Genomic DNA, 22,355 nt, shown 5'->3' with positions numbered 1-22,355 from the left:
ACTGGACTACAGCTTTTCCTGAAAAAACCCATAACTCAAAGCTTGGATTAATACGTTCTGAAAGATTTGTCAGATACCAAAAAAAAGTTTTTCTCCCCCTATTTATTTAAACTGTAGTAAATGAAGGTGAAAACTAGTTTGAGTTAGTGAAACTATCCTGAAAAGCTCCGTCTGAGAGTTGCTTGACTCTGCATTCCTGTTACAGTACAGAGTTGCCAGCTTACAACTTTTGCCCTTTTTGTCCTGTGAATAAAGCAGATTTATTATGTATCTAATATCTTAACAGAAGATTGAAATTTTAGAACTATAATTAAGAATTCTGACATATTGTAATTTCTCTGTGGGAAGTAGTCATGTTACTGTTAATGCTCATGCTTCCATACTTGTTTAATGAGTATCTACAGTATACTAGTCTATAACCTAAAACTGATAAGTTATGGTGAAACAAATCCTGAATAATTTGTGGGATAATGAGTTTACATAGGGTTAACTGCACTATATCATTTAATGATGGTAGTACCTCTTGTGCACATATATTTTTTTCTGTAAATTAAGAGAAATCTTGATATATAGAGACAGGTATGGCATATTGACTTTAAATTCTTTATTTCACAAAAACATTTTCTTGCTGCTGTTGAGAGCGGGTTTTTTGTTGTTATGAAAATACCATAGTATTTTTATCCCCACACCTTTTTTATCAATTATTTTGCCAATGTGCACTCAAGGAATCATAGATATGCACATTATAATTTTAGTTTCTTGGTAGTATAAACAAAATGTCAGGCAGCATTGATGGTGGCCAATGTTGCCCTTTTAAAAGTGCACGATATTTCAGTTTCGGGGTGGGGGGGGATCCAATTCCTCTCTTACATCCAGAACAGAAGATGCAAAGTACAGAGCAGTCACTCTAAGACTGTTATTAGATTACTTTGCTGTGGATGCAAACTCTTTTGAAATCTAAGCACACTCCTTGACAATGCATTTTGGTATAACATGCACCTTAGTACAACATACGTTTTCTTTTGCTGTAAAAACATGCTTTGTAAAAAGAGGAATACAGCACTGATGTCGTTGTGAAGTGTGGATATTCTGAGACTTTTTAAAAAAAAAAAAAAAAAGGATTTTACTAACGAATGCTAAATTAATTAATTGTAATTGACATTTACTGTTAATATGGGTATTTATTAATTCCTGGTAATTGCCATAGCTAAGCAATTTCCTTATTTGACTTTATTTTTGTTAGAAAGGATGAAACATTGAGGATGGGCACTTACCTAGTTTATTTGCTGTGTAAAGATGTTCTGTAATCTGATTTCTTCACAAATATTTGAAAACTTTGAGAGAGTGGAAATCGACCTGTTAAAACATGTAACACACCTTCCTTCCTGGCCTGAGGCCAGATATTTTTTGATTCAGCATGTACAGTAGTTTCTTAAAAGTACTCAGAAAAAGCAGTATATTATAATATTCGGTGGAAAGGAAGGGGAATGTTTTATGTTTGGAAATGCATACTAATAAGTGATTGTGCATGTATAGATATTTATTAATTTAGTTGTATTCATCATAATGCATTTCTCTACTTCATACACTTATGTTATAGACAGGGTTTGTTAGAAACAAACCAAAAGCATGCTTAGTTGCTCTCAGGATAGTTATCTTCATAAAAATTAAGACTAGGATCTAAGCAAAGATTTTTGGGCTTTCCAGTTACAAATATAATTAGCCTGTGAATTTAAAATATTTCTTAAAAACAAGCTCAGGGTGAACCAGTGCATCTGTAGACTCAGTTACCTCAGTGGTCCCTAATTTTCAGGGACCTCGTGACTGATTCAGGGTTTAAAGCACATGTTTTAATGATGATCTGTGTGGTACAAACATCCCAGTTCTGATAATTGGCAGGTGTCTCGGCCTGTCCTGATCAAGACATTCTCCTAACGTACAAACTAGTGATTATCTGAGCTTTGTCAGATTCTCCTGTTTTTTAAAAATTTGAGTACATTTTATTTGTGCTGTTGGCTGAAAAGACCCTGTTCTGATATTGCTTAATGCTGCACAGTGCAAAGTTACAGACTGATACATGCAGGTGCTTTGTGGGATCATTTTCTATTGAAGATGTGCAGCTAGGGAAACAGCATGTTTAGGTCAGAGAAAATATGTTTTTACCTTTCTATTTTTTAAAACCAAATTTTCCATAAGTTTTAAAGAAAATATCTATCCCATAAGTGAAAAGCATTATTCCTCATGCCCTATTTGAACAATTAACTCTTACACCTAATAATTGGCACCTATTGCAAGGGAAAAATCAGAATGCTGTTTTAGGCTGTTATTGAGGCTTAGTGTAATTGCCTTAGAGACAGCAGCAAAAATGTGTACATATGTGCAAGTTTAAATTGTTTGCTGGGGGCTTGAAATTAGCAGTTGTTCTGTTACATTGTGGATGAGCTTTTATTGCTCATAAAGAACAAACTTTACTTTTATATTCATTTTCAACCTTAGCTTTGCAAATACTGTATTGCTGTAGTTAGGATTTTAGGCAGAACACATAGTGATACCTATAATAAGGTTTTCCAAGCATTTCCATTTTAATGGCTCATTTTCAGTTTCCTAAAATTTGCTCAGTGTTTTATCTTTTCAGGTGAAATTCGGTATACTAGCTCTTAGGGAGCAAAATTTTTCTGAAAGTTTTTTCCCCCAGAAATGTGTGACTGGTTTTCAAGAATATACAGATTGGGAAAAACATGATTTTTCGGCTAACTAAAAAAAAATGGCAACCTTTTCTGAAGAGCTCCAGCACTTGATCTGGAAATGATGAAAACCTGATATTTTTAAGGGAGATAGACTCTAGATTGTAGATGTGTCTTTTCATGAGACAGTGAAATTTGGTTTAAAAAAAAAATTACCTTGCACATGGATTTCATTACACAATGAGACTAATAAACTGCCAATGTTTCATTGGCATGAAGCATGTGTGAATATATAATGTGAATGGAAATTTCTGCTGAAGAGATTATCTCTCAGTATTTCACTGGATATGCCCATATATGCATAAGAAAATTGAGTGGAATTTCAGTTCTTACATATATGTAGGGGCTTGCATTATATGGTCTGTGTAGGTGGGTATAGAAGCATGCATACAGAATACAGCAAGGGCACCTGCCTCATTCATTAGACACATTACACAGTCTATTACATCTAGCAAATAGTTGCACATCATAGCATTTTAAAAAAACAAGTAGGAAAATCCATTTAAAAAAAACTTCACTAAAAGACCATTACATCTGTAAAGTGAAACATCAAAAGTTAGGAAATGCAAAAATTAAGGTGGTCTATGCAATCTTAATTCTGCCCCATTGTGCTTATGATACAACCTTTAATTATATGGTCACATGCTATTTTTTCTACAGGACCATTACCTGAATTGAGCTCTGTAAAAGAGGCAACCATTCAGTATTTTATTTTTAACTTCACTGTTTAGTGTGTGGCCCTGTGCCTCCCATACTTCACCCCTTTCAAGCCCTGCCCTGAATGAGTATTTTTTATTTATGTATAGGGTTTCTGTGGTTATCATCTTTGTATCTGAGCATCTCGCAAACATTCATGAATTTTTCTTCACAATACTCCTGTGAGGTAGGGAAGTAATACTATCCCTATCTTACAGATTGCAAACTCAGAGAGATTAAGTGATTTGCCAAAAGTCACACAGGAAGACTATTGCAGAGGCAAGGATAGAATCCTTGTTCTCCCATTCCCTTTTATGTCATACTTCACAACTCCTCGATCTCTCCCTCCACTTCTTCACTTCCATTTCAAATTCTCTCTTCTTTCTCCCACCTCCTTTTGTCTCACTCTTTCTCTATTCTGTCCTTCCCTTACTTAGACCCACACACACATTCCCTTAAGAACATAAGAACAGCCATACTGGGTCAGACCAAAGGTCCATCTAGTCCAGTATCCTGCCTTCCAACAGTGGCCAATGCCAGGTGCCCCAGAGGGAATGAACAGAACAGGTAATCATTAAGTGATCTATTCTCTGTCACTCATTCCCAGCTTCTGGTAAACAGAGGCTAGGAATACCATCCCTGCTCATCCTGGCTCATAACCATTCATGGACCTATCCTCCATGAATTTATCTAGTTCTTTTTTGAAGCTGGTTATAGTCTTGGCCTTCACAACATCCTTTTGTTTGTTTTAAACCTGCTGCTTATTCATTTCATTTGGTGACCCCTAGTTCTTGATATGAGAAGGAGTAAATAACACTTCCTTATTTACTTTCTCCACACCAGTCATGATTTTATGGAACTCATTCATATCCCCCTTTAGTCGTCTCTTCTTTCATCTAGTCTGTGCTGGGGGATTGGAGAAGATTTCTTTCAGTGTGCTCTCCCTTGGGTGAAAGGGGAGGTTCTTAATGGCTCTTTCCCTTCTCCTGTATTGCATAGGGCAGTCCAGTGAATACTTATGAGAACTCCTCCTGCAGCTTCCCCAGACTATGAAGTTAAAACTCACTTTCTCTGGGACTGATGCTTTGCTCCTAGGGAAAGTGATTAGGGTGCCAGACTCTGTTCCTTAGAGCATTTCCAGAAAGCCTTTGACAAGGTCCCTCAGAATGGAGAGCGGTAACTAGTGTTGTTCCCCAAGGGTCAGTCCAAGGACCAATCCTATTCAACTTATTCATAAAGATGTGGAGAAAGGGGTAAAAAGTGAGGTGGCAAAGTTTGCAGATGATACTAAACTGCTCAAGATAGTTAAGACCAAAGCAGACTGTGAAGAACTTCAAAAAGATCTCAGAAAACTAAGTGATTGGGCAACAAAGTGGCAAATGAAATTTAATGTCGATAAATGTAAAGTAATGCACATTGGAAAAAATAACCCCAACTATACATACAATACGATGGGGGCTAATTTAGCTACAAAGAATCAGGAAAAAGATCTTGGAATCATCATGGATAGTTCTCTGAAGATGTCCACGCAGTGTGCAGAGGCGGTCAAAAAAGCAAACAGGATGTTAGGAATCATTAAAAAGGGGATAGAGAATAAAATGGAGAATATATTATTGCCCTTATATAAATCGATAGTACACCCACATCCTGAATACTGTGTACAGATGTGGTCTCCTTATCTCAAAAAAGATATACTCGCACTAGAAAAGGTTCAGAGAAGGGCAACTAAAATGACTAGGGGTTTTGAGAGGGTCCCATATGAGGAGAGATTAAAGAGGCTAGGACTTTTCAGCTTGGAAAAGAGGAGACTAAGGGGGGATATGATGGAGGTATATAAAATCATGAGTGATGTGGAGAAAGTGGATAAGGAAAAGTTATTTACTTATTCCCATAATACAAGAACTAGGGGTCACCAAATGAAATTAATAGGCAGCAGGTTTAAAACAAATAAAAGGAAGTTCTTCTTCACACAGCGCACAGTCAACTTGTGGAACTCCTTACCTTAGGAGGTTGTGAAGGCTAGGACTATAACAGGGTTTAAAAGAGAACTGGATAAATTCATGGAGGTTAAGTCCATTAATGGCTATTAGCCAGGATGGGTAAAGAATGGTGTCCCTAGCCTCTGTTTGTCAGAGGGTGGAGATGGATGGCAGGAGAGAGATCACTTGATCATTACCTGTTAGGTTCACTCCCTCTGGGACACCTGGCATTGGCCACTGTTGGTAGACAAGATACTGGGCTAGATGGACCTTTGGTCTGACCCAGTACGGCCGTTCTTATGTTCTTATTGGTGCAGGTGAACTGTTCTCACCTATGATATCATGGAACTGGGAATCAGAAGCTGCTAGTCCATTCTGCTTCTTTTTCTCTCTTGGTCCCTGTGAAGGTTTTCTCAATCTTCTCCACTACACTGAAAGGTTACTAAGGATCACCCAGGGATCCTCTGTTGATATGGTTTTGTAATGTCACAGGTTAGAAATGAATCTCATCCTTCTCAGTATCCCACAGGCGTATCAATCAAATAGGAGTCAGAGATATCCGCACAGACCACAAAAATCTGTATATACTTATATACCCACTGCAGTAATGCTCAAATACTCATATTATCAATAAGGGATGTCGTAGAAACAACTTGTATGCTTTACATAATGAACAGTACTGAATGATGGTGTAGCACATTTACATGATTATATTATTAAAAGTGTTATCACATTGACAACCCTACGGTAATATGTTTACTGTGTAGGTTAGGTGTGTTTTTGAACAACTTCAGAGCCTTCCTCCATGATTTATAGACAGAAACCTCCAAGCAGAAGCACAAAGTACTTTGCTCAAATTTTACCCTCTTTTGTGTTTATCCTGTATTTTATGACGGATACTCAGTCTTCCTCATGTCCCTGAGAAAAGATAATGCACGTAGTTTTGCTCAAAACTACACAATTATTTTGCACAGCTTAAATGTCAGAAAACAGATTTGTAAGGCCATACAATCTGGTCCCTAGATACTATGGTGATGGATGCATTTGCAATGCCTAAGCAGGCACTATGCATTATCCCTGAAGATATATTTTGAACCCACTGTGATTCAATACATGTTTCATAGCAGTGAAAAGACATTTGGACACTACATTATGAAGCAATGAGCTCTTAGGATGGAACATAGTAGTGGCAACATGAGTTACTATGTAATTATCATTATTTTAATAGGCTTTCTAGATAATTACTAAATTCTGTGAAAATATAAAGCAGTAAATAAATGCAGTATATAAACAAATAAAGTCATTTTTTTTCAGAGTTGTACTGCTCATTAATTTGTGTTGCCTCTTTAGTTTAAAGGTTAATTTTTTTTGTTATTAAAACAGTTCTGGAAAGTACTGTAGAAAACTCTTCGTTAAAACACAAATGTGACTTGTAAGGAAGCCAATTTTTAACTGTAGTCTATGTATGAGAAGAGATCCAATAGCAATGAGTTGCAGTTAAATGTTTTTAAGGAAATTGCTTTTAAAAAGTCAGTGTAGGCATAGAAGAAAGAAAATGAACACCAGATTTCATTACTAAGAAACAGGATGCTAAATCATACCTTTTTTCTTTCCTTGTGTTGCTGCCATTTGCTTTTTAATACGGTGCCCAAGTTTGCTTTCATTGCTCCATTTTATATGTGGAATCCCACAGGATTCAAGAGATACTGTAAAGCTATGATAATTGAGGAAACTTCTCAAGGATAGTTTGGTTAATGCTGATACATAAATAGCACAACCAGTCAGGCATATATTTCATATAAAAGTGGAGTGAAAAGACTGATGACATATAAAGGACAGTGTGCCAGGGAAGGCAGATTAGAAGGAAGCATAAAGTCAGACAAACAGCTTGTAGAACTATTTGGATAGAAGTGGAAAAGGGCTTAAAAACTTTTCTGGCTGCTTGTGTCAGACACTCAGTATTTAGTTTTCTACCTATTATAACTGTATTTTTATTCACTTGGCCACTCTGTTGCAAAAGGTCCAGTGAGAATACCAAAAGTGCAACACACTATTTAATGTATTTTCATCTTCCTCATTATTACACTCTGATCCTCCAGTACTTTGTAAGTGTGAAATCCATGCACCACTTACATTTGAGTAAAGCACTGTTTTGAGGTCTACAAGTGGGACTTCGCTGGTGCAAAGGTTTTGAGTGCATCCTTTGCTTATGGGTGAACTTTACCCTGCCTGTATAGGAATTAGCATATGAAAACAAGTTGTAAAACTGGAGAATTACAAATCTGATTTAAAAACACCTTTCAGCTAGATTTTTTTTTTAAAAGTTATTATTACTGACATTGCTAAGGGAGCAGTGATTTAAAAAAAAATTGATTTTCAAGTTGGTGGTGTCCTATTAAGTGTTCTAATCAACGAGTAGGCTGTTTCTGAAGTAATTATTTAGTTCAGGCACAATATTTCATTATGATTGTCCTTTCTTAATGAAATTATGATGTAGGAGCCTTTTGATTCTCCTTGTAGTATTAACAATGTATTGGGTCAGACTTTTTATTGATTGTATACAGTCGGCATTTAGAAGCATATGAGAATCTTGTAAAGTACTCAAAGAACCTTGTCTGTCAAAGTACTGGGGAAATGAAAAAGTTATGACAAGCTGAAGTTGTGTACACAACAAATAGATGGAGTTTTGCTCAAACATTGCTTACTTTCTCTTATGTCATAAGTTCTACGGGCCAGATCCTCAGCTTGTGAAAATTGGCATAGCTCTGTTGGAAGTCAGTGGAGGTGTGCTGATTTATGCCAGGAGAGGATCTGACCCATTATAGTGAGGATCTTGCCCATGATGTTGGCTTCTTTTGAATTACACTGACTGCAAAAATCATAACTGCACATAGCCTTATTTGGTAAAAGATTTGATTCTGCTGTTCTTGCAGTAATTACCATTTCCCTTTTGTTGAACTTTATTGTCTTTTGCTTTGTTTGCTACCAGATGATTTTTTTTTCTTTTTTACCTGGTAGACCCTTGAAAATTTTAGAATTCTCAACAACTTGTTTAGAAGATTAACTGTTAAATATATTGCAGCAGTGATTAAGCAAGTTCAATTTGCCTGTCAGAGTCTGCTTTAGAACACGGTTCAAGGCTCAGCATACAGAATTTATTCTCTGTTTTAGCTGGTAATTTGAAATTTAATCTGTACAAATGATGACCATACTTGAAATATTTAGTCATGCATCAACACTATAACAGCAGTAGCCAGGCATAGTACTTTTCTTGAGATGTTGGACTGTGTGGATAAACAGGAAAGGAAAACTAATGAATGCAGAACCAGTTTGTGAGTTCATTCTACATTTAAAGATACTAGTGTATGAATACTTCATAGTAACAACTTTTGCTTCCATTCCCACAAAAAAGACCAATATTAAAAAAAAAATTAAAAATGGTGCAACCTAATCTGAAAGAACCAATGAAAAATGTTAGCTAAATTGATTTTGGAGGGGACCATTTACTGCTGGTATCAACAGAAGAATATTAATTTTCCTCTCTTTTATTTCCTTCTATAAAGTGAATTTTAGTGCACTGGAGAATGAAGTTCTTTGTTTATTCACAGCACATGTAGGTGCAGTGTAAACTTTCCCACAATGACCCACAAATGGGCCTCAATCCTAATCCTGACGTAAGAGCGTGGGTCAATCTGCCGGCATATTCAGTTTTTTGCCTCCTCTGTTCAAACTATTAAAAGGAGACACACGTCCAGTAGAAAATTAACTATTCTGCTCTGTTCTATATAGGTTCTTATACTGCACTCATCACTATAGTAGCTGAGTGCCCTTGTTCTGTCATCCTCTCTGTAGGGGGAGAAGTGTGAGCAGTGGGGTGTCTTGTTTTGGTAAGGTGGTTTTTTTTTTTTTTCTTCAACGTACATGTCGTGTTGTGTTTGTTTTAGAAAAAGCAAGGTCAAAGAATTGTCCCTGCCACTTAGAGTGGAAGGTGGTGAGGTTTGTGATGGGACTTAGTTCCTGGGGGAGTTCATTCAATGATCTCATTCCTCAATGGGTCTGGTTTGATTTTCCCTGTGTAAAATAAAGCAATACTTTAACTCCTCTTGTATTTCCTGTCTTCATATTCATTAGAGAATGCCATAAACCAAAGACAGTTCTGGTCCTAGGAAGCCTCAGGGTACGGAACCTGTGTCCCATTGGCACATTTATAATAATTCTTAGACTAATTAGCTAAATTTGCCATCTTACCTTGTGGCTCTAATAGAAGTGATATGCTAGTTCAAAAAATTACATTGTGCTGCAGTTCCTTAACCGGTCATGAGATGACACTACTGGGGCTGGCCTTAGACAAGACTAAGAGTGACTTGTTTCCATCCCCTGCTCAGCTTCAGGACTGTAGGCCATCTCTACAGAGACAAAACACATCTGTTTTTATAGCACTCATCAAATTGTATTATACATTGCACAGTTCTTTGGATGTTCATTCATACTAAAAACCACAAGTGGAAATTTTACAAAATCTTCACCTGCAGTCATTCAGAAAACACATCAAACATCCATGCTCAAAGTTAATACAAAACAAAAAAAAAGTTAAATGTGAATGTAATACTTTGTTTTACTGAATGCAGCTTTAACTCTTATGCATAAATATATGTGCAATATATCTGAGCTATGATTACTGAAAACGAGAATGAGTTCATTTATCTTATGATGATTACACCATTGCATTTTCAAATAAACACATTACCTTGAATGGCTATAATTTTGTTATTGCTAAACCAAATGTCTTTGCACCCATCTCATTTGAATCTCAAGTACATGCCAAGATTGGATAAAACAAAAAGCTGCCTTTGAATTATCCAAGTGCAAAAAAGAGTCTGACAAATTCCTTAACTGGTGAAAACACACCTTTTATCATGGCTGGATAACTTATACAGTCAAATGGATTTATCTCAAACATTCACCTTTGAGCTGAGGACAATCACAAGAAAACAAGCAGCTATCCTTGCCCTACCAATAACAGTCTCCCCTGATTCCAGCCCCCACCATTTATGCTTTTTTGGTTTATTCTGCTGCAAGTCGGTTACTATCTCCACCCATTCATACCTTTTCCCCACCCGTTATAATCTATCATTAGCTCTTAGATGTCAATACCCCTGTAATTAAGTGCACTGTCTTTAGACGATGGACATGAAAAGTTCTTTGCACCATACTATTCCCTTCTTTTTGAAATCTGAATGGTATGTTTTCATGTTTGTTTACTAATTCTTTGAGAAAATTTACACTTGTGCTTAAAAAATAGACTGGGAAATGAGCAAAATCAACAAGTTCCAGATTTAGGGGGTGAAATCCTGACCCATCTGAGGTCAGTGGGAGTTTTGCCATTGACTTAAATGGGGCCAAGATTTCACCCAGGCTATTTATGTAAAATGACATGGTTGGGGGAGGTTTTGATTGGGTTGTGCTATGCTAGAAAAAAGCTCCATTTCACTTGAAAAAATTCCCCACTGATTTTTCGAAAGGTAGCAATGTATTTTCTTCACATCAGCTTTCAGCTCTGGGGAGAGCCAACTGAACCTGAATCCTTAGGTTTCACTAGGCTGCTTCTGATCAGAACTGAAAAATGATGTTAAAACCACAAGCTGTTGATTTGCCATGGCTTGTTATCTGGCTTTGGGTTCTGCTGAAATACGTGAATAAAACCTAATATATGTTGAATAATAAGAAAAAAACACATTGGCAAACAGGCAAGTAACCTCAGCCCCTTTCCCTTATGAAATCAGATTGAGAGATATCCAGTGTCTAGATCCTGGGCCAAATTCAGCCTTAGTTTAATCAAGTGCAACTCCATTGACTTAAATGGAGTTGCATCAGCTTATACTGGGGCTGAATGTATCCCATTGTTTGTCAGTTGTCAGAATTAAGCCTTTAAAATTTTGACAGTTTTAATAGACCCTTTATAAAGTCCTAGGAATTGCCAATTATGGAACAGAAGGTATGTGGATTTCAATTAATTCCTTGATAATTTTAGAAAATGTAGGTCCAAATTTTAAAAACTTGGCATGCAAAAGTGAATGTGCATGAATTGCACAAATTGTGCAAGTTGAACGAATGGGGCAAAATCCTGGTTCTAATGAAATCAAGTCAAAGTTGCATGTATGTGAAAAGTGCTTGTGCAAATATACAACTTTGTGTGTGCCCACTGAAGATGAAATTCACCTTTTGTGGAGGACCAGCAAAAAGAACAGTACACCACTTAGTAAGCCCTACTTTGAGGGAGCCCTACATGAGGCAGCAAATGCACCCTTGTGCACAAAAACAGAATAAGGTCTATACACCACTGAAGTGTCCCATTTGAGTCCTACTTTAAAGGCTTGAGTGTGTCTTAAGTACTGAATAGGTTTTGTGCTGGCTTCCTGCAAAGCAGGGTGGGGGGTGATTTCATCTTGGGAGTTTTGCCTGTGCATCAGTTTTTTAAATTTCGCCATTAGTAAACATTTCTTACCTTCATTGTATATGACAAAGTACTTGTCTCTTTGCTGTATTTGTAACACCTTCCATTTAGTTTAGAAACATTAAGCCGCACTGTAATGTAATATTTTATAATGGATGTAATTCAAATTTTATAGTTTTTGAGGCACTCATAGCACCTTTTCATATTCTATTATTGCTTATTATTCATACGCCTTGGATTTACACAGCATGTTATTTATTGCCGTTCCATTTCCCCGCCCATCCACTGCTTCAGCAACCTCCAATTCTTAGTGTTCCATTTCCATTCATAGAGCTAGTATTTTATCAGTATCAAGTGTGCAGTCCAGATACAAGGCTTACATTTAGGGCTAAATTAATAAAAAAAAATTATTTGAAAGGCTGGGTCATTCCAGGCATCTTTCTATGCACTTTTTTTTTAATACAGTACACAAAACCTTCTCTTGCCATTTTAAGCAAGGAAACATCTGTACTCACCACTTGGAGCCTTCAGGAAACTTCAAGCTGTGCAATAGTTAACCTATGTAATTGCTTCATCTTATTTTTGTTCTTTTTGTCACTCCTTGCCCTTTCCTTTTCCCTCCTTTTGCTTGTCACACTCACTTGCTGTGTCTTATCTCAGTTTAGTTTGTAAACTCTTTGAGGTAAGGACTGTGACACAAATGTCTTTGTATGGCATCTGGCACAATGAGACCCTGATCCTGATCTTGCACCAGCAAAGTGAATGGGAGCAGGCCAATAGATAGCAAAGGCCTAAAGTCTCTGATGGGATCAGCCATAATAATAAACACAGTTTTTGTTACTGTGCATGCTAATCGATCCTTTGTAAAAGAGTCAAAAACAATCCCAAGCACTTACTACAACTACATTTTTCTTGACAGCAGCCGTGAATGAATGCAGATGTTTATTTTTTCAGACTGTCTTAAAAGTTTTCTTATGATAGTTTGTTCAAAGGGAGTATTAATATTTGCAACTTGCTGAAGTGCAGTAGTATGGGTACAGCCTCATGACCATGCTCTTGAACTGCTCAAGAAAGCTTTGTGTGCTCTTTTTTTATTCATTCATACTGTTGGAATAGTACAGGATAGATTTGAATGGCTGCTGTACATTCAGGAATATGAGTGCAAGTGTAAACACTGATTAAAGTGTTTTGAATGGATGATAACCCTGTTGCAGAGGTGCATGTTTTTAGTACATTTCTGATTGTTATTTGCATGCATGCATAGTATATTTTCCCTTCCCACCCATCACCAATCCCTTGGTTCCTTTCCCCCTAGACTCCAGGATTTCAGTCTTTCCCTCCACTGTCTTGCCTGTCACCTATTCCCCATGACCTAATTCACTACTCAAACTCTGTCTTAGAACCTCATGTCCCATCAGTTCCTAAAGCCATCCCCCAGTAAAACTTTCTGTTTTTCCTCAACATAATCTATGTCAGGAAATTTCAAATTCCCTTCATGCTATTACTCATGATTCTGAACTGGCCCGGGAGAGTTTGGTTCATGGATCCTTCTTTATATGCCAAAGGGGATTCACTTGAAAGGGATTATCCTCACTTTATTCTTTGCGCAAACTTTCTCCAAAAAAGTTGGTATTGTGGTAGTATTACCCACTGACATAATTGGAGGGACGCCTTCTCATGTTTCAGATACTGGTGAGAGCAGGTGCACTTTGCTGGGTTTGTAACATGACTCCACAGTGTAGTTACTGCTCCTGATGATATTTCAAGATCCTCCCTCAGGGTGCCTGTGTGGCTTTGTGTTGCACAGCTGCATTGATCTCTGCCTCAAACCACTCTACGCTGTTACTTTTTTACTCCATACAAAGCTTCCAACAGGCCTTCTAGAAACTTTCAGGTAGGGGAACTACATTCTGGTAGGAGAATGTTATAATGGCAGGGGAGCAGTTGCATTAATGGTACAACCGCTTCCACCAGCTCTCAGATCATAGTGATGTGGAGCCTTTAAAGAGCTAGTGTCACTATAGTCATGCTATTAAATAACCAGATAGCCAATACGTGTGGGACTCCTGCCCTCCCAACTCTGTGTATCCACTGAAACATGTGGACTCAGAACTTGGAAGGAGGAGAGTTCTGTGTACCTGTGTTGCCCTGATGTCAAAACATGGAAGGGGGCTTTCTCTATAGTGGCAAAAGCAGATACAATAATGCCTGTGTACCAGGTATGCCCATTTAACAGTCAAAATGTTTGCTGTCAGTTGAAGTACGGATTTACGTTTTGGACTCTTATTTTGAGTGTTAATAAACAGAGAGAATTATTAATATTAATGAACAGTATATGGGTGTTCTATATAGGGTAGGGAGGGACTTTAAAGTGTTAGGAACATAGAAATTGTCACCGTGGATGAGACCCACTGTTCATTTAGTCTAGTATCCTTTCTCTGACAATGGCCAGCACCTGATTCTTCAGAGGAAGGCACAAGAAACCCCACAATAAACAGATGTGGGAAAATCTGCCGAAGGTCTCATCCTAATCCCTAATATTTAAAGATTGTTTTAAGATCTGAATGTGACAATAGGGTAAAAGTAACACGTCTTGTACTTTCATATTATTTAACTGCAACATCTCTACTTTTATATTTTGATATATATAGTATTATTTTCATGTTTGTTTATATAAAAAAACTTTTAGTAAGATCAAAATTAATGTATTTCTTGGGATTATTTGACATAATTTTTACTCTTCAAAAGTCTATCATCCCAATATAAATTTCTTTACTTTTTGCTGTAGGGAAATGTTTAGAACCTAAGACTTGGTAATAAACCTGTGCTATTATGATACATGTAGAGAACACATAATGGTGTGTTGTGGTACCAAGGTTTGAATGGCATGGGCTTGGGATGACAATAATTCTTGAAATTGGCAAAGCAATTAATAAGTTTTGCAGGACATCCCAAAGTAATACCTATAAAACCTTTATACCACAACACACATGTATTCTGTTTGACACTTATTTTGCAAAAAATTGGTACTCTTTCATATCCTTCCGCACCCAGGCTTCCTAAGAACTATGAGTCCAACTGCATGTGTTTTGCAGGGAGAGGAAATGATTACTGATGTGGTGACAGATATGGCAATTTCCTGCATATCCTTGGGAGACCTTATTGAATTAAGTTTAAGTATCTTTGGGGTCCATTGTTTAAATGAATTGTTTATGTATGATTATGTTCTACTCCATGGAGGAGGGTTATCACAGCTCCTCCAGGAATTAAAGCTAGTGGGTGGTAATTAAGGGGAATCAGCCAGGTTGCAACCCCCCAGAGAGATGTCCCTTGCTGGGGAGGCTTGCATATACTAGTTCAAACTGAATGCTCCAGAGATCAACAGAGAAAGAAAGGACTATTGGATAAATATCCTGAGTTTAAACTGACTCAGGGCCTTCTTTCTGACCCGTCAAATGGATGGGAACTTCTGTCCGAAGGAATAGGGGACCAAGCCTCGTGGAAGGGTTGAAAAGACTGACACCTACCTGAGCCCAAGGCTGGAGTCAGAGTAACCTCTGGTAAGCTTTTGTGCTTGCTTAGAAAGAGTTGTATGGCAACTTGTAACTGCTGGCAACTATGCCATTCATAGCCCTGGAGCAGGGCCGCCCAGAGGATTCAGGGGGTCTGGGGCAAAGCAGGGGAGCTGTGGTGCTTGTACTCACCTGGTGGCGGTCCAGGTCTTCGGCGGCATTTCGGCGGCGGGGGGCCCTTCAGTCGCTCCGTGTCTTCAGCAGCACTGAAGGGCCCCCCGCTGCTGAAATGCCGCCGAAGACCCGGACCGCCGCTGGGCCAGGGCTCGTGGGGCCCAGAGCCTGGAGCAAATTACCCCACTTCTCCCTCCCCACCCACCCCCCCGGGCAGCCCTGCCCTGGAGAGAAAGCAAAGTGCAGCTGCTTGCCTTTTAGGCAGTCTGGCTTTCTGGAGATATCACAGTGTGCCTAGGGAACTGTGCAGCCTGGAAGATTTCTTGGTTAGGAGGGAGAGATGTGGGTCTCCACCCAAAAGAGGTGGTGGGTGAGGAGCTTGGAACCCAGAGTGGGTGCCCTTGTGGACGAGAGGGGAATACAGGTGCAGTTACCCTGAACTGTGACAGATACATTTAAGAAATCACTAAAAATGACTAGCGGAGATTTTCTGTACATGCTGATGTTATTTAGGTCTGATATCCTGCAGTTTAGCGGGGCAAAAGCACAGGCCTTATATCCTTCAATAGTGGAGGTGTTTTAGGGAGATTCCCAACTTTGTATTAGTGAAGAAATTTCAGACCCACTCTCCTCTCATATTACACTAATGTAGGTCAGGATTAACTCCACTGGAGTCAATGGAGTTGCAATGGTTTAAAACCAATGTAACTAAGCAGAGAATCCCAAAGCACATTTTGTCTCCCCTCCCCTCTTTGCACTTCGAACTGTGGTTGTTTGAAGCTGCTCAGATGTTTGGAATGTTACAAGTATACTTAGAAAAGCTGGATTAGTAGGCAAACTGAACGTGATGTGGTCAGAGTTGTATGATGAATGTTTTCACAATTTATTATGTGAATATTACTACCACATGTGAGTATATTTACAGCAAATGACAAATTTAAAAATAATATATTATTTTTATTTTTAAAGTAAAAATAGTCTTATTGTAGTCTTGGGTTTTACCACTACTGGTGAAGAGGGTTTTTCCCCCCTGCAGAGTAATGCATGTAGAGGAAACAAAATCATCACTCTAAAGAAAACTGGATAGCCATAGAGATTGGTATAGAGAGACAGAGCTGTTTCCCCTCTAGGTTACCAATTTGATTCCAGCTCCACATTAGTAGTGTAACCTTATGTTCAATGTCCTATATGAAATATGTAGGCTGTTTTGGCCTGGTTCCAAGAGTACAGGTGGCCACCTCACAATTGACGTTAATTGGTACCTTTATTGGTAGTCTCATCAGAGAGACCAGTGATTAAATTGGTATGAATGAGAGGTATCCCCTCCAGAAAAGGGGTTAAGATTCATTTAATTTCAATACAGAAGTCTTGTACTGTCACTGCCTCTGTTGTATGAGCTCCTGCTCTGAGAATTAATATTGTGTTTTAGTTTGGAACCTTTTATCAGCACTAAATTCACTTTAAATGTTAAAGTAAAGAAAAGAAGTCATCACCCTTTTAATAAATAGCCCGTTTTCAACAACCCTTATTAAAGTCGATCGCTGCAAGAGAATAGTTTCTATTTTTTTCATAATCCAAGTTGGGGAGTGGAGGGCAAATTTTAAATAGGCCACATGGGTTTCATATAAACATCTCCCTTTCATACCATGAATGAACTGAATCTTCCATTGGTGGTGTTACTGATAGCCAGCCCTAAAAATTGAAAGCATGTGATGTATTGTATGCTAATCATTTAAAACCTGCAAATTTTCTTAAGAACTTGCATAGTTCATAGTCAGACAACCTGCAAGATAGTTTTTGTACTGCTTCAAAAGGGGCTATTTTCATTGATTTCCTGAGGCTCAATAATGGCAACCTCTGGCTAGTTAAAATTAAGGATTCTCTACTGATATCCCAGGAACCTGGATTATTAAAAATTTGATGGACTACATTTTATGGCGTACAGTGTATGCCACATTTTTGAGGAGGCCTGTTATATCCTCCATATTTGTGGGCACAAATCATGTACTTAGCCCTCCAATTGTTGAGAGTTTTGTTCACATTAATCACAAAAAAAAAAAAAAGGCAGGATCAGTTTTTGCAGGTGCAAACTGTGTCTGCAGAAAATGAATTTGCCCTTTCCAAATTTGACTCTATGGGCAAGTGGCTGGAGATGGACAACTGAGAATTCTCCATGTTTAGGGGATCTCTCTGCTGGCAAAGCCACCTCCCCCACCAGCCCTATCTCACCCTCAGGCTAAGGGGAGGGAGTGAGCAAGTGGGAGGGAGGGAACTACCTTCTGTCCTCCACTGATGTAAAGACCTTGAGTGCATAAGTTAGAGCTGTTCTTTGAAGCTCTAATTTGTGCTGGAGCCAAGTGGTCTAGATTAAGAATCCACAACTGACTCCTGGATGGCCCCCTGTCTCTGTTCCGTTTGATCTGACACTGCTTCAAGATCTATGGCGACAGCTATAGTGATACACCGAGAATCTTGGCTACATCTTCCGGGGCTCCCCAGAGAGGTACAGAATACCATGCAGGACTTGCCCTTTGATACAATCAGTCTTTTTCTCGAGAAGACACATGAGTCTTTACATTTGTTGAAGGACTCCAGGGTAAACCTCCCCTTCATGGGCATATACATGACAGCCCCAAAGAGGAAGTACCATAAAAAGTCTTACAAGCCAAGGCCTTTACATCTGCCCTTCTACCACCAATGCTCTTAGAAGCCACCTCGCAAAAGGCAGCAGGTACAAAAGTTCAGATACAATGCCCCACCCACCTCTACTGCAGCTACGCAACTTCACCCTCCAACCAAAAGGTACTTTTGATGGGACGCTCAAGAGCTTCAAACCATTTCTGGTGACATCTCCACTTGACTCCCAGATCTGCTTTGGTTGATGTCTAGCATGATTTTCCCACAATTGGAGGACAATAACAATGGACAAATGACTGTTAGATATTATCAACTCTAGATACACCATCATGTTCTCTCAGTCGCTCTTCAGGGATCACTCTCATGAGGAGATCTTCTTTCAGGAGGTAGAACCCCTCCTACAATAGGGACCATTAGAGCAGTTACCCCTCAATAACAAGGAGGAGGGTTTTACTCCAAATATTTTCTAGTCCCCCAAAAGATAGGAGGGTTCAGTCCTATCCTTGACGTGCAACGACTCAGTATTTTTATTTGCAAGATAAAATTCCACATAAAATTCACGTTGGCATCAATTGTACCAACCCTAGAAAAAGATATATGGTTGATAACTCTTGATATGAAAGATGTTTCACATCACTGTTCACTCTTCTCAGATTAGTGGTGGGCCACAACTTCTGTCAATACAGGGTATTCCCATTCAGCCTTGTAAATGCACCCAGAGTCATCATGGAAGTGTTGTCTCTAGTAGCAGCACATGATTCCACTATCTTCCTGTGTCTGGATGACTGGCTTCTCACAGGCAAGGCACATCAAGAAATCATAGCATCACTGCCCCATCTCCTAACAGCCCTAGGAGATGTGAAAATAGAGAAGTCCACCCTGACTCTGACCCAGACAATAGATTCACAGGCGTGACCTTAGATTCAATCAAGGCAAAGACTCAGTCAAGGCAAATCTTAGACTCAGTCAAGGCGTGACCTTAGACTCAGTCAAGGCAAATCTCCCTATGGACAGATTCCAGGCCATGGGCAGACTGGTAGATACACATAGGACTAGGTGGGCCTTGCACTCTTGAGTCATGTGGTGTCATGTACTTACCTAAAGCTGTTTGTCAGACACCACCTCTGCTGCCTACTGGCTTGCTTTCAAACAGTATATGTACTGAGCAAACACAGCCTGAACATTGTAGTGACAGTCTCCATCAACATAAGGACCTCTCTGATCTTGTGTGAGGATCCAGCATAAGTGTGTGTGGGCATTCCTCTCCTGTGTCCTCCTTCCAACAGGACAATAATCACAGATGCCTCTTTGTTAGGGTAGGAGGCTCACATGGATGGTCACACAGCACTGGGCTCTTCAACACCCTGGGAAACCATGATGCACATAAACCTGGAACTCAGATCAGTCTGAGAAGCATGCAGAGCATTCTTACCATTAATCCAATCTCACTACATTCTCATAATGTCAGACAATATGGCAATCATATTCTACATAAACAGGGAGGGGCGAGTTCCAATCCGATGTATGAGGAAGCGGTCAATCTGTGGAACTGTTGTATCAAGAACCAGATCACCCTATCATCAGTGTACCTCCGAGGAATCCATAATTTACTGGCAGACAGCCTCAGCAGGTACATTGTCACCAACCATGAGTGGGAATTACACAGTTCAGTGGTGAACCCCCACCTGGTATCTTTTCATCACTCAGACAAACAGGACATGCAACATATACTGCTCCAGGGGAGTTCAGGACCAGTTTTCCAGGTGATGCTCTCCTACTTCCTTGGACAGACCGCCTAAACTATGCCTTTCCTCTTATCCCACTTCTTGCTTAAATACTGTGGAAGATTTGACACGACAGAGTATGAGTCATTCTCATCACGCCTAGATGGCCAAGGCAGTTCTGGTTTCCAGTTCCCCATGCACATGTCAGCTCAACTGCCAATCAGCATTCCTTTCCTTCCAGATCTTTTGACTCAAGAGAATGGCAAGATCAGATATCCCAACCCAGAAACTTTTTATCACACCGCTTGGTATTTGGATGGGCGTTAGATTGAGAATGTTCCTGCTCCCACAATGTGCAAGCTGTCCTTACTAATAGTAGAAAGGGCTCTACATGAAACTCTTACTTTGTCAAGTAGAAGCACTTCTCTATCTGGGCCCAGTGGCTCTGTATATCTTTGGCACTTATACAGAAACAAAACGGCATCTTCCATCTATGCACCTCACATACATGGTGTATTCAAGGTCATCCTGATGGGAGTGGAATCATGCCGGCGGGGACAAGGAACTGGTACTTGGAAAAAATCAGGATTGAATTTCTGGTAACTTCACTTTTTCTCTTGTATGTGCACTAGTGACTCTTCTTATACCTGATATAAAAGATCATGAGAAGTAGGTTCCAATCCTGCAGTCTGATCCTTCTGGGTGGCCTGCACTCTAGCAGAATCCCATTGACTTCCAGTGGGACTTGACGAAGGCAATACAATTCTTCCTTATGGATCAGATTGCAAGTTTGGGGCCCTCTCTTGGAAAATTCTGTCTCTGAGCCAAACCCTATATGCCCTACTCACCTGAATAGTCCCAATAAATTTAGTTAAACTTCTTACATGAATTAAGGCTAAAAGGACCTGAGCCAATGTGTACTAGTTTATTTTGTTTTTCATACGGCCCAAACCCTATCAGCCTATGATTAAGACACCGATCACGTCTCATTATTTTCATATGATATACTTTAGTCAAACACAAGTTATTGCGCTCGCTATAGGGGTATCTGGATGAAATTTAATGGCCTGTGATATACAGAAGGTCAGATTAGATGACTTAATGGTTTCTTCTGGCCTTAAACTCTATGAATCTATGAAAATTCAACCAAATGTCATTGATTTAGATTTTTAAAATGTAGCTCTCAAAGCTTGAGGTACATGTTCAAATTAATTTAAAAATACATACAAAATTTCTAGTTGACTTTCTGACTACATTAATTATCTTTTCCAATTTAGTGGCCCAAAACTTTCCCCTCAATCCACCCAACACCATTCAGCACACCTGTTAGAGAGAGCCTGGGAAAATAATTCTTAAAGTGTGTTCGGAAAGTCAGCAAACTGAGACTCTGCTGTAGCATCCATGGGTTAGAATGCCAAAGCCTTCTTTGGTAACTTGCTGTTCCTACCCTCCTCACATTTAAATCTGGGAGCTATTAGTTCATGTGCCTCAGCTGGCCTCAACCACCACAATATGACATGAGGAGAGAAGCAATTTCTATGGCAGTTTACCATCTCCCTAAAACAATCCTTTCACTGAAGCCCAAAATCCCTGTCAAATTGTAAAATTCAAGGTGTTCTTTGGGGCAAAATAACAGGTTCCACTCTTTGGGTTCCATGTTCACCTCTCAGTCATTAACAGAAACACGCTTGTATAAGGGGGAGTTCTGCATCTGTGGCATATTTCCCTCTTCCCTCAGCGTTGAAGTTTCAGGTCTTTGGAGGTGCTGGGAAAAGGAAAGAGGTAAATTCTCCTCTTAAAAAATCCTAAATTCTCCCCAACAGAGTCCTTGAGCCCAGCTATAGAAATGAAAATAGTGCAATACTTTCTGAAAATACACATGGTTGCAATTGTAATAAGGCAGAGTTAAGGTTATGATGGTTGTTTAAATATGAGTCAGTATCTTGTTTGGGAAATTTAGCCTTTGCGCTGCATATCATGCATATCTAACATTGTGTTGCTTTTTTAACACTAACAGTCTTGAAGTAGAATGTCTGAAGCTTTATCTTCACCTTTAGAGGGGTTTGTGTGTGTGTTGGGGGGGAACTAATAAGTGATACCACTCCTGATTGATGTAATCATCTTTCTTTTTTCCTATTTCCAGTGCAAAATTTAGAAAATAATTATTTTATCTATTTAAAATAACAACTTTCAAATGCCCAAACAAGGTCTTGATATTTTTTAAAAAATTATAAACTTATTTCAGCACTGCTCTTTGTGGTTAATTCTCTTGCTTTGTTCTTCTGTTTTCTCTCTTAAAACATGCATAATCATGACAGGACTGGCACCACAAAGCTTGTTGTATTTGGCAATAATTTGTTTCCCTTATCTGGATAAAACACAGTACTATGACATCAATGTTTACCCATTTGGGACTGGGATTATTACTTTGTCAA

General features: G+C 38.9%; 1 protein-coding gene across 9 annotated transcripts in view; it reads left to right on the top strand.

The window, feature by feature from the left end:
* Positions 1-22,355, top strand: part of LTBP1 (latent transforming growth factor beta binding protein 1) — a 332,013-nt gene that overhangs the window by 119,057 nt on the left and 190,601 nt on the right. The gene's annotated exons all lie outside the window — the stretch shown is intronic.

This window comes from Malaclemys terrapin, chromosome 3 (assembly GCF_027887155.1).
Source record: "Malaclemys terrapin pileata isolate rMalTer1 chromosome 3, rMalTer1.hap1, whole genome shotgun sequence".
Classification (NCBI taxonomy): Eukaryota; Metazoa; Chordata; order Testudines; family Emydidae; genus Malaclemys; species Malaclemys terrapin.
The sequence above is the reverse complement of the archived record's forward strand: the minus strand, read 5'-3'. Positions and strand labels throughout refer to the sequence as shown.